This window comes from Sinocyclocheilus anshuiensis, unplaced genomic scaffold (assembly GCF_001515605.1).
Source record: "Sinocyclocheilus anshuiensis isolate Anshui unplaced genomic scaffold, SAMN03320099.WGS_v1.1 scaffold233, whole genome shotgun sequence".
Lineage (NCBI taxonomy): Eukaryota > Metazoa > Chordata > Actinopteri > Cypriniformes > Cyprinidae > Sinocyclocheilus > Sinocyclocheilus anshuiensis.
This window is the reverse complement of record NW_015540843.1, coordinates 112761-126641: the sequence shown is the minus strand read 5'-3', so window position 1 is coordinate 126641 and position 13881 is coordinate 112761. Positions and strand designations below refer to the sequence as shown.

The 13881-nt window shown below is 39.0% G+C and overlaps 1 protein-coding gene across 1 annotated transcript in view; it reads right to left on the bottom strand.

Moving 5' to 3' along the window:
• LOC107687564 (glycosyltransferase-like protein LARGE1) overlaps positions 1 to 3046 on the bottom strand; it is a 41682-nt gene extending 38636 nt beyond the window's left edge. The window contains exons 1-2 of the mRNA XM_016484949.1: positions 2774 to 3046; positions 2610 to 2654 (exon numbers count right to left, since the gene is read on the bottom strand). The gene's annotated coding sequence lies outside the window, so the exon portion shown is untranslated. The remainder of the gene's footprint in view (positions 1 to 2609; positions 2655 to 2773) is intronic.
• Positions 3047 to 13881: the final 10835 nt, after the last annotated feature.

Genomic DNA, 13881 nt, shown 5'->3' with positions numbered 1-13881 from the left:
TAAAGTGATTATTACATTTTGAATATGGATATTTTTCTTACAAAAACGCATCGATTCGCTACATTTTTTTATGGATGGGCGCTTTTTATTTCACTTCTTTTGGACTGAAGCACTGCAACACCCGCTGACTGCAATGATAGAGCTTGGAATAGCCAGGACAATTTTTAATATAACTCCGACTGGATTCGTCTGAAAGAAGAAAGTCATATACACCTAGGATGCCTCGGGGGTGAGTAAAACACAGCCTAATTTTCATTTTTGGGTGAACTAACCCTTTAAGCCTCTTATTAAGAAACCACAACTAGATTCTAGTGAACTGGCAAATTACAGACCCATTTCAAATCTTCCGTTTATGTCTAAAATTTTAGAAAAGGTTGTCTGCTCAACTGTGCTCCGTCCTGCAAAAAAATGATCTCTATGAAGAATATCAGCCACCATAGAACACAAACTGCACTAGCTTGGGTTAAATGAATCAATTTTGCTTGGTTGGAACAGCAGCTATGCTAATTATGTCTCTATTTGTTTCTCTGTTTTTGCCACAGGATTGACATCCCGTGGTAACTAGGATTTACACAAGCTTCAGTCTGGATCCAGAACACCTGAGAAGAGATAATGCCAACCCCTCAGAGGACCTCAGATGATGCCAACCCTGAAACAACATACAGAACTACCAAATTTTGCTATAAGTTTGATTGCAACATATAATAATTGCTGTTTGTAGTGTTCATAGTCTTTTTGTTTACGTCTTTAATTGATTTTTCCGTACATTTCTGCCATATGTACATTTACAAACATAGTCACCACTGATAAGCTACTACTAAATATATCGTAGAAACATATATTATACAGTTGCTTTGCAACGATTTGTATCGTAAAAAGCACTATACAAATAAACATGAATTTAATTTAATTGAATATACTGTGATAAAAGCAACTCACACTACACTCTCAGAAATAAAGCTACAGAAGCTGTCACTGGGGCAATACCTTTTTATAGGGTACACTTTTGTACCTATAAGGTTCTAATACATATTAGAACCTTATAGGTACAAAAGTGTTCAGTCTGCTGACTGAAAGGTTTTAGGTTTGAATTTAGGTACACTCTCAAAAACACAGGTACACAAGCTGTCACTGGGGCGGTACCTTTTCAAAAGTTACATGTTTGTACCTAAAGGGTCCATTTTGGTAGCTTAAAGGAACATATTTAGTCAATATCTGTAACCACTACACAACCTCAACATTAATGAACTACTACGTGTGTTCAGATTCCTTATTGCAGTGCAAAAGAATAGGCTGAAACATTCATCATGAGGTTGGTTTTGCCTTAGATTCAGCAGCTGCTGTGTCAGCGCTAAAGACAACATTCAAGCTGTGGAAATGCAAAGCATCATACTGTATGATCATGCTGCTGAGACTATATCTGTTCAAACTCTTCATAAACCCAGCTTATGAACTAAAAATACAGATAAATGCTGCTACTTTCTTCGATTATACCAATATACCAATAATAAACACCACATATTCCTGCCTACAGTACAGTTTACTACATTCATGACAACACTACTGAGCTGCTTTAACAGAAAACTGTGATGAATTTTCACCCTTGCTTTAACTTTATTATTAACCTTCATTTTAAAAACAGCGTTTTTTCATTTAACAAACAAAGTCTGCTTTGCATTAAGTTGAAAATCGTTGCCTAATATTTTCATGCAAAAGTTAAACACTGTAGATCTTGCTATCAATCAATAACCACAAGTATGAGTAGATTTCCATTTCCAAATTCAATCTAGAAAAATTGTATAGCCTATAACAATTAGAATGATCTTTTAAAAAAACAGTACAAATATGTATATACTCAATCATCAAAAATCAAAGCCTTGAAGAGCCCTTCACTTCAAAAAAAAAATAATAACAACATTTAAAAACTTACACTTACAGTGACAACGTCACTGTGGGTATTTTAAGGAAACAAACACTATTTCAGGTGACTGATTTTGATCACTTAAGAACTACCATGATACCCACAAAGTCTGAAACTACAAATTACAATAGCAACTATAGCAAAATGCCACGAATACTATTAACGCAGTAAAACTCTGGTAAATTAGTAGCACTTTCTTAAAAAAAAAAAAAAATAGAAGAATTATGTTGAGATGGGTTGAACCCACACAATTGTTGTTTCCTGGTAAACACACAGTGTTTATAAACTGTTTCAATATTTATTGTGCAAAAACAATACACAAATTAAAATGTCGCAGGTACAATAAAGAAATTAGCCGTAGCAAGGTAAAGAAGTCGGCCATTTTATTACAAAAATGTTTAAAATGTATTTTCCTCACATAAAGTAATGAGTGGTGATTTGAGATATAATGATTATGCTCATAACCGTTCAGGGGAAAAGACGCAAACATGTCCTTTGTTGAAGCGAGCGAATAAAATAAACTAATGAGATGGTGAGAAGTGTTTAAAAAGAGTTTTTGATGAGTCCGCGAGAGCCGTATGTGCTATATATAGCTATATAAAGTGGCATGAAGAAACAACCATTAATGATTTAGAGGTGATTTTGGTTGCAAATTGTAGGACTGTTATATCAGTGTATGCCGTCTCACCTGTGATGTTGAATCACTTGTGATTGGACGAGTCCTTTATTGTCACTAAAATAAACCCAAAATGACAGACAAACAGACGATCTTCAGTATCCGTGCGATATTTGCATGAATGAAGAACTAACGCCTTTAATGTCAATCGTCTTCACAAATCCAGTCAGAATTACCATGAGATAGCACAGATATGTCAGTGTCTCAGGACGCGTTTGTGTTCATTTCAGATGCAAGATCAGCGCATAAAATGCCGCATGCTGGATTTGATTGATGTGGTTTGTCTTTAGTAAAGATTTGCGGGAAATATCGTCTCCTGTTCCCCTGCACGCTAGTTGTGCATTGCAATCCGCCAAACGCGCCGTTTATTCGATCATTTTTGTGATATCGATGCGTATAATATGAACACTGCGGCCTCTAGTCCACACAACACTCCCTGTTTGTTTCCCAGCCTCCTCCAGTTTAGTGATGTCCGGTTCGCGAACGAATCGTTCAATTTAACCGGTTCTTAGTGGAGCATAGTTTCTGCGCTGATGAAGACTAATTTATTGACGTCATAACTGTAAAACATCCTAGTTTGCAGATCACTGCCTGTATATGTGTTGATGCTTTAGATACAAAAATCCAAATTTTAAGAAACGTATCAGATTATAATGATGTTTTAATTGACTGATGTTATGATTACTGACTTTATATTTGAATGTGTTAAGCCCGCGATAGACTTAACGCCATACGTCATCGCCAATGACGTCATTACGTCGAGCGTAAAAGAACCGGTGAACCGTTTTTTTCAACCGGTTTATTGAATCGAACTGTCCGAAAGAACCGGTTCGCGGAAAAGAACCGAACTTCCCATCACTACTCCAGTTCTCATTCCCAACATATCCTCCAATCACTTCCTCAATCCACAATCCACAATCCATTCCAGGCGAATGTTTTCACTACGACCTGGAAAGAATGGATTGGATTCAGTACAGCGCACTATTGCTCTGCTTACTATCATGCTGCACAGTATACTGCACAAGCTACACCAATATGATCTAAGCTAAACTGAATGCTGTTTTTATGCCTTTTTTTTTTTTGTATGGCTTGTAGTTTTGTCTTTCATGCTTTTAGCCACCCTTAGATGAATACAGATTATTTAGACCTGGGTGTTCTTGTCTATAATAAAAACATTTCATAATAGTAAATGTCATTTATTGCTATTTTTCAAAAAAAAAAAAAAGTTAGATAACATTGTTATAACAAACTAATTACACAATTACACCCACAATTACAATTTATTTACAAAGATTTCATGAACTGCAACATATGCCCAGGGATTGCAAGCATGTCATAGAAGGAGGGTTTTTAGTAGGAGTAAATTGTGTTATAAATGAGTGGAAAATTTGTTTATTTTTGTCAGTTTCATGCATATAAATGCGATATATGGGTTAAATAAAATTTCAGAGACAAAAAATAAATATGTGGGCAAAGTAGGCTAGAAATCAAGGCTGGACTTTTTTCCATAAATCTATTAAAGGGGTCATATGATGCGATTTCAATTTTTCCTTTCTCTTTGGAGTGTTACAAGCTCTTGGTGCATAAAGAAGATCTGTAAAGTTGCAAACACTAAAGTCTCAAAACCAAAGAGATATTCTTTATAAAAGTTAAGAGTTAACCACACCTACCTAAAACGGCTCGTTCTAACACGCCCCCACATATCTACGTCACGATCTGGGAAGATTTGCATAACACCTCCCAAATGTTCACGCAAAGAAAGAAGGCGTAACTTTTATTCTCGCTGTAGTATTGTTGACGCTGCAGCCATGTCCTGAAGACGCTGTTTGCTTCGTTGTGAAAGCGAAACTACTTTGTTTGGTCTTCCAAAAGAGAACGATATCCGCTTCGTCATGCCTAGAGCTGATCTGTGCTGGTCGCTGAGGGAATACATCAACTTTCACCGTGGACAAAGCGGAGTCCAGCCTGCCTCAGCTCACTCTATCCCGGCCTCAGCGCACAAAACCGGGGCTTCCCCTCATGCTAGTGTAACCCGGACTCACTTTTGTTCCAGGTTTACAATTATTTTTGTATATATGTTAAATTGTCGAGATTGTTAATCACACGTGAGTTGCAGTTCACGTGGCTGCAATATCCGTTACACGTGAGCCTGTATGGGAGAGAAAGTAACATATTAGTTAATTTATGCAAATGTTATTGTTAAATTCTGGTAAACAGAATGTTTATCGTAATGTAAGATAAATACTTAACTGAAAGTATTTGTTTTTTGGGTTGAAACCCATGTAATATGATTGTTTTATTGAATCACTGGCTTATTTTATGTTTGTGAGTTTCCAGTGATTACCCATCTCTAGAGAGCCGCTCCTATATTTTCTGATTCGCAGTTAGTACATGGTGAATACAAACAGTGGTGTCGATATTATGAGTGATGCTTATCCCACAAATACACTTAACTGAACAAAGCGTGTACTCCGTGCTACACGATTAGTGGCGAGCCAGCCAGGAGATGGTTTTGCATTACTGGAAACTCTGTAAACAACCCAAGCAGTTGTAAATAGCCCAAGCAGACTGTTGACAAAATGGAAGAAATTGTTGCCAAAGGCATTAAAGTCCCTAATGCTGTGATAGTTAGTGGGGCAACTGGAACTGCAGATGATGAAAAACTAATCGAGATTTTGCAGAAACATGGGTCCATATCTAATATAGTGAAGATCCAAGATCCTATATCTGAATTTCATCAGAACCTGATTGTTGAGTTTAGCAGTGGAAGTGCAATGCAGTCCTTAGATCCAATGTTACCTTACACTTACAAGTTGACTGACAATCCTGAAGTCACTTACGTAGTGAAGTCCTTGTCCGATGTTTATACCAAGCATTTAGGAGGGGATGCCACTAGGTCTTACCTCAAAGGGTTGAGGGAGATAGCAAAGCTAAGTGGTGTTAACTTTGAGACAATGCTTAGTGAAATGTTAACAGAGATGAGCTCAGCTGTTCTTCCTTCATGTGCTGAGACAGGTGCTGTAAATCAGACTCCTGAAAAACTCATTCAGGACCAACCTGAGATCAAAACTGTGACAAGTGAGCCACGTTCACTAGAGAAACAGCAGACACCGTCTGCTACCTTTAGTGTAAATTACACAATTCTTACCTCTCCTACGGTGCTGAACCCACCTGATATACATAGATTAGTTGTTGAACATGTGGTGAGAACTGAAGAAGTAAATACACAAGCACTTGCAACAACTAGGCTCAGAGTTTTCTCTGGGAGGATTCCCAGGCCTATAAATGAGATTGAGTATGACACATGGCGTACAAGTGTTGACTTTATCTTAAAAGATCCCACAATATCTAGCTTCCATGGGTCATGGAAAATTCTAGACAGTCTGCTACCCCCAGCCTCTGATATTGTAAAACACTTGGGTCCTGAAGCTACCCCATCCGAATACCTGCAGTTGCTTGATTCAGCGTTTGGTACTGTAGAGGATGGCGATGAACTTTTGGCTAAGTTCATGAATACTTTGCAGAACGCAGGCGAAAAGCCTTCAATTTATCTGTCCAGACTTCAAGCTGCTTTGACCATCGCTGTTAAGAGAGGAGGCGTTTTGTCCAGTGAAGCAGACCGGCAATTGTTAAGACAGTTCTGTCGGGGCTGCTGGGACAATAATCAGATTGCAGATTTAAGTCTAGAACAGAAACGTGATAATCCGCCTTGTTTTGTGCAGCTATTATTAATGTTGCGCACTGAGGAAGATAAATATGCAGCTAAAGAAAAGCGCATGAGACAGCATTTAGCTGGGTCAAAGCAACATGTTCAAGTGCATACCCAGAGAACCTGGGTGGTAGATGAGGCTAGGCAATCAGAAACTTCTGATATGTTGTTAATTGCGTCTGAAACTAATAGCCACTCTTCAGAGTCAGTTGGCGAAACTTACTCCCAAGGGCTGAAGTTTCTAAAAAATTTGTTCCGCAGCCTAAAGCTAGGAAAAGCTCTGCAGTAGAAAAGAAACCCCAGAAACCAAATGTTGAAGCTGTTACAGCTGATGCAAACAAACAAATGGAAAAGCCCAGACCATGGTACTGTTTTAAGTGTGGGGAAGACGGCCACATAGTAGCCTCTTGCACTGCTGAGCCAAATCCCAAACTTGTGGCTGAGAAACGTAAGCTGTTAAGAGAAAGGCAGTCCAGATGGGAATCTCAGAATACTGTTGTGAAAGAGGATTTAAACTAGAACCAGTTCCTGTTGAGGGGCGAATTGGAACTGAAAGACTTTCTGGTCCCACCAGGACTTACGCTTCTACTTGCAGCCAGTGCCCTAAGAATCCGAACATGAACGCTAAACTACCCAAAGGTCTAATTGGCACTAAATGCACTGCACTAGTTGATATTTCGGGGCAAGAATGTCATTGCTTGATTGATACTGGTTCGCAAGTTACCACTGTTCCCAATTCCTTTCATAAGCAGTATCTTTCGGATTACCTAATTCATCCTCTTTCCAATTTACTAGAGGTAGAAGGCGCAAATGGTCTTTCAGTGCCGTACCTTGGGTATGTGCACTTGAACATAACTTTTCCGGCAGAATTCGTTGGTGTCAAAACTGAAGTGGCCACCGTTGCTTTAATCGTGCCAGACATTAAGTCACACACACAGCCTTTAGTTCTTGTTGGAACAAATACTCTAGATGCCCTGTATGAAGAACATTTAAGAGCAAGACCTTTTCCTTTCTTACCTGCCTTGTATGGTTATAGGGCTATCCTATATACTCTTGAGCTGTGGCACAAACGGAATGAAACCGGCACTCTTGGCCATGTCAGGATGAAGAGCCAGATACCTGAAGTCTTGGCCGCAGGTCAAACAGTTGTCTTGGAAGGTACTTGTCATATACCTGGAACTCCAGTTGACAAATGGGTTGTAGTGGAACACCCTACTGTATCTTCTTTACCAGGTGGAGTCGTAGTAAAGTGTTGTTTACATACCCTTTCTTCTGAAAAGTCAGGGAGTCTCCCTGTGGTTCTCACTAACAAAGCCGACCATGATGTGACTATTCCAAGACGATGTGTCGTTGCTGATATTCATGCAATGGAATCTGTGCTTTCACCTAATGGAAGTCTATCAAAGTCTGATCCCCAGAGAGTTAATCCAGAAGGGTCCAAAGAGCCAAAGATTGCTGTTAACTTTGGTGATTCACCATTGTCACAAGAGTGGAAAGGCCGGATTACTAATCGGCTTAACGAAATGCCTGAAGTCTTTGCTCAGCATGACCTGGACTTTGGAAGGACTCAGAAAGTGAAGCATAGTATCAAGCTAAAGGATGAAACACCCTTTAAGCAAAGAGCCAGGCCCATCCACCCACAAGATCTCGGAGCCGTACGTAAGCATCTCCAGGAACTCTTGTCGAGCGTTGTTATCTGTGAGTCAGAGTCTTCTTTCTCTTCACCCATAGTGGTGGTAAGGAAAAAGAATGGCGATGTCCATCTTTGCATAGATTACAGGAAGTTGAATCTGCAAACAATCAAGGATGCGTACGCTCTGCCTAACCTTGAAGAGACATTTGCCACTCTGAATGGTTCAAAATGGTTTACCGTGCTTGACTTAAAGTCGGGGTATTACCAAATCGAAGTACAGGAATCCGATAAACCCAAAACCGCTTACGTGTGTCCCTTAGGATTTTGGGAATTCAATAGGATGCCACAAGGAGTGACCAACGCGCCGAGTACTTTCCAACGGTTAATGGAGAAGTGCATGGGAGATATCAACTTGAAGGAAGTACTTGTGTTTTTAGACGACTTGATTGTGTTTTCACAAACTCTAGAAGAACACGATAGACGGTTGTTGAGAGTTCTCACTCGGTTAAAGGAATATGGGCTGAAACTTTCACCGGAGAAATGTTGGTTTTTCCAAACTTCTGTGAAATATCTTGGACAAATCGTGTCCGAACATGGAGTTGAAACCGATCCTGAGAAGATTGAGGCCATAAAAACCTGGCCATGTCCTAAAAACCTGAAGGAGCTAAGATCATTCCTAGGATTTTCCGGTTACTATCGGAGGTTTATAAAGGACTGCGCCCATATTGTGAAACCATTGAATGAGCTGACCTCTGGTTATCCTCCATTGAGGAAAGGTAGCAAAAAGCCTGGAAAAGAAGGTCAATACCACAACCCCAAAGAGCAGTTTGGCAGTCGTTGGACATCCATTTGTCAGACGGCATTTGAGACCTTAATTACTAAGCTCTCCACCGCTCCTGTCTTGGGTTTTGCTAACCCTAAACTTCCTTATATCCTTCATACAGATGCCAGCACTTCTGGATTGGGGGCTGCTCTGTACCAGGAGCAGGATGGCGAGCAGCGAGTAATTGCATATGCCAGCAGGGGGCTATCTCGCAGTGAATCCCCTTACCCAGCTCACAAACTTGAATTCTTGGCTCTTAAGTGGGCGGTAACAGAAAAATTTCTTTATGGCAGTTCATTTACTGTTGTCACTGATAGCAATCCCCTGACTTACCTGTTGACAACAGCCAAGCTGGATGCTGTTAGTTACCGATGGCTTGCTGCTTTATCAACCTTTTCATTCAAACTGAAGTACAGAGCTGGAAAGCAGAACATTGATGCAGACAGCTTGTCCAGAAGGCCACATGGAGAGTTGTCTGAAGATCAAATGTCAAGAAAGGAAATCGAAAGGATCGAGAAGTTTGTGCAATATCACACAGCTGAAGCCAATGTTCCTGGTATCACTGATACTGATGTGGTGGAGGCTATATGTGAAAAACACTTTGTACAGCAGAACAACGATCCTGCTGATTCCTTGGTTATGTCTCTTGCCATTCACCCAGATGCGGTACCAAACTGCTATGAACAGGAGGACAGTTTGCCTGGATCTTCAGTTATACCTAACTTGATGAAAGAGGAGTTGACTGAGAAGCAGAAGTCTGATCCAGTTATTAGGGAAGTGCTTGTGTACCTGGAATCTGGGCAAAAACCCCCACCGGCTGTCAGAAAAAAAGTTCCTGATTTCCCTTTCTATTTGAGAGAGTGGGATTGCCTTGAAATAAGAGAAGGAATTTTATGCAGAAGACGACAGGATGGAGACTCTATAACTTACCAAGTGGTGTTACCTGAGGAACTCAGATCTCTTGTTATGAGTGAATTACATGACCAGATGGGTCATATGGGCATGGAGAGAACCCTGGATTTGGTCCGGTCTCGGTTTTACTGGCCGAGGATGAGTTCTGAGGTAGAACACAAAGTAAGGACCTGTCACCGATGTGTTCGGAGAAAAGCCTTACCTCAGAAAGCTGCACCTTTGGTAAATATCCAAGCTACAAGGCCACTTGAACTTGTCTGCATGGATTTTCTTTCCCTTGAGCCGGACAAAAGCAACACACGGGATATTCTGGTGATTACTGATTTTTTCACCAAATATGCTGTTGCTATACCGACACCCAATCAAAAAGCCAAAACAGTTGCTAAAAGTTTATGGGAACACTTTATCGTACATTATGGTTTCCCAGAACGCTTACATTCTGATCAGGGACCAGATTTTGAATCGCGTACGATCAAAGAGCTTTGTGCAATAGCTGGTATCCAGAAAATTCGTACCACACCTTATCATCCTCATGGGAACCCAGTAGAGTGATTGCTGAGTATGTTGGGAACCCTGGAGGAAAAAGATAAGAGTCGTTGGAAAGAGTTTGTTAAACCTTTAGTCCATGCTTACAGCTGTACGAAGCATGAGAGTACAGGTTTTTCCCCATATGAGTTAATGTTTGGCCGACAACCTCGATTGCCGCTTGATTTGGTGTTCAGATTGCTGAGAGAGAGTAATCAGCAGACATCACATTCGCAGTATGTGCAGCAGTTGAAGTCTCACTTAAAAGAGAGCTATGAAATTGCTGTGCGTAATATGCAGAAACTTGCAGAAAGAAACAAAGTCCGCTTTGATAAAAGTGTGAACGAGTCTACCCTAGAGGTGGGTGACCGTGTTTTGGTGCAAAATGTTAGAATACGTGGGAAACATAAACTCGCCGATAAGTGGGAGTCTGAGGTCTATGTTGTGGTGAAGTGTGCAGACAAATTGCCTGTCTATACTGTTCGTCCAGAAACAAAGGATGGTCTGTTTCGTACGCTTCATAGAGACCTGTTACTTCCTTGCAGATTTTTGCCAGTTTCTGAAACCGTAAATTCAGTTGAGCCAAAATCAGTTTCTAAGCCTAAGACTAGGTCAAGTCTTGAGGTGCGAGAGTCAGAAGAGCTGAATGTCAATTCAGAAATTGATGATAAAACCTCTGATTCTGTGTATAGAACTTGTCCAATTAAGGAAATGAGGTTTGTAACTTATCATGACTTACCCAGACAAGAAAATGTCTTACCTGTTGTAACTTCAGAAAGTTCCTTACCTGTGAGTAATGAAGAAGAAATGCTTTCACCTGAAAGGGCAATAGAACACTTACCGGTTGAAGTTTCTGTTGAAAACTTACCTGATGTTGCAGAATCTGTTGAGTTGACTTGTTCTCCTGGAACCCCAATGGTTACTAATGAGGGAGACAGTGCTGAAAGGGAGTGTAACAAAGTTAATCGTACTTTGGCTGAAGGTGATACCGTAGATGTGGAAACTCAGTGCAGACGTTCTACTAGAGAAAGAATGAAACCCAAGATACTTACGTATCCAAGTTTTGGAAATCCCTTAATTCAAGTGGTTCAGTCCTTGTTCCAAGGATTAAATACCGCTTTTGTTGCTGCTTTGAGTGGTATTGAAGAACCAAGTGAGCTAATACAGAAGTCTCAAGTAAAGATTGTGTAGGAATTGAGTTACCTTAACTTAGGATACGAGGACGTATGCCTAGTTAGGAGGGGAGGATGTAACCCGGACTTACTTTTGTTCCAGGTTTACAATTATTTTTGTATATAATTATTATAAATAGTTTGTGATATTATTAAAAGTTCATAGCTATATAATTGTTAATTTAAACGAAGTAAATTGTAAATAAATAGTGAAAATTGAAAAAATAAGAAAAAGTTGGATATGACGTAGTTGACCAATGAGACGCTGTTTAGTCACTCTCTCTCTCTGATGAGTCAGCAGAATCAGGAAGCCACGGAGAAGATCGCGAACTTGAGTTAGAGCTCCTAATTAAGGAAAAAATACTTTAAAAAAGTTAAATAAGATTCAATTCTTGTTGTAATTCAAGAGGGGAGATTTAAATTGATGAGATCCAGTAATTATTTTCATTCGGAAGGATTTTATTTTTGAGTTTTATACGGAAATACTGGATATGGTGAGTTATTTTGTTTAAGTGTTGTTAATTGTAAAAATAAGTGCATGACAACAGTTTAAGTGTTAAATGTTTATTGAAATTTATGTATGTATGTATTTTGTGCTGTATTTGTTAAATTGTCGAGATCGTTAATCACACGTGAGTTGCAGTTCACGTGGCTGCAATATCCGTTACACGTGAGCCTGTATGGGAGAGAAAGTAACATATTAGTTAATTTATGCAAATGTTATTGTTAAATTCTGGTAAACAATGTTTATCGTAATGTAAGATAAATACTAAGTGATTGAGAATCTGAACTTTATCTGAAATCAGAACTGTTTTGGACAGATTTGAACTGAACTGTGATCTAATTCCAAAAGAGGATTCTTTAAGGAATATTTATTTTTTGTACAGTGAATGTGGGTTGCATACCTGAAAATAAGAGTTTAATTCATTGTGTGGGTAACTAAGAGTATACCACCAAAGATTTAATTGAGTACTCAAAGCCAGTTTAATTTTCATTTCAATTTCATATTGAAATTTGGTGTTTATCTGTTAATTTACATTGTGTTTGTTTATTCTCTATATTATTTTCTTTAAAAAGGCCTATTGCATACATTTGGGGAAAAATTTAATTAAAAGTACTATACTTACCATAATACTTGTTTGTGAGTTTCCAGTGATTACCCATCTCTAGAGAGCCACTCCTATATTTTCTGATTCGCAGTTAGCACATGGTGAATACAAACAGTGGTGTCGATATTATGAGTGATGCTTATCCCACAAATACACTTAACTGAACAAAGCGTGTACTCCGTGCTACACTAGGCCGCTGTGTTTTTCGTTGCCACTGATGATTCAAACGCGAGGTTTGGGCAGTAGAGTAGCACTTGTTGTTTGTCATTTCTCCGATCACAAATGCAGACAGAGTTTTATGTTGATGCAATGCAACGCAACGCGTAAAAAGACAGTATAAGTCATTATAATCAGTAATTATGTCCCCACTGGATGCAACAAATGCCTCGTTTGTAATGGGTTTTAATATTTATGTCTCGTCCCTCGGCCGGACACGGCATAAACAGTATGTGAGGGGCGTAACATTATTAACGTATTCAGCCAATCACAACGCATTGGATAGCTGGCCAATTACAGCACACCTCGCTTTTTCAGACCGATGAGCTTTGTAAAAATCGACGCGTTTCAAAAAGGCAGGGCATAGAGGAGAAACAATAATGTACAGTATGTGGAAAATAATGTTTTTTTTTTACTTTAAACCGCATAAACACATTTCATTACACCAAATACACAAAATAATGTTCTTTTTAGCAGCATCATATGACCCCTTTAAGACATGATTTCATGAACCTTGCAATTAACCAGTTATTCAATAATCCAGCAATTATTCAGTTTAATTTGAATTGATGCTCATTTTGAAAATATGCAAACATAAACACTGAGGGCAGGAAAGTTTGGGTTTTAAACTGGTTTTAAGATTGTCCACTAAAATGTTGTTTCATTCATGCATGCAAATACTTCCTTTGGATACAATTTACAGAAGAAAAATACTTGTTTTCTTTTACTTTTCTTTTCTTCACTAGTAGGAATTTTTCATTTCATTTTTCTTTTTATTAGACTATAATTGAGTTTGTCTCCAATGACTGCATGGATCTGTATTCTCACTGTTCAGACATGACTTGCCTTTATTTTCCAAAAGATTTGTTTTCAGAGGCGTGTTTCTCTGCAATAAGTATGCTAATGATGAGATTATTGTCTCACAGAGGACATCCTCCTACTTACATCACTTCATTCACCTGCCCTCATAAGAGGAAGGAAGGGGGAAAAAATAAGTTTTTACTTGCAGACAGAAGATGAAGATGATAATATGCTGACTGAACCCAAGGCGAAAACTTCAGCATTGTCTATTCATGTTTAATGTCTAATAACTGCAGAGACAGACTACATCGGTGCAAAGGTCTTCTGCAAAGTAAGTTTATTTGTCCTAATTCAAAATAGTTTTATAAATTGGAGGAAATTTAA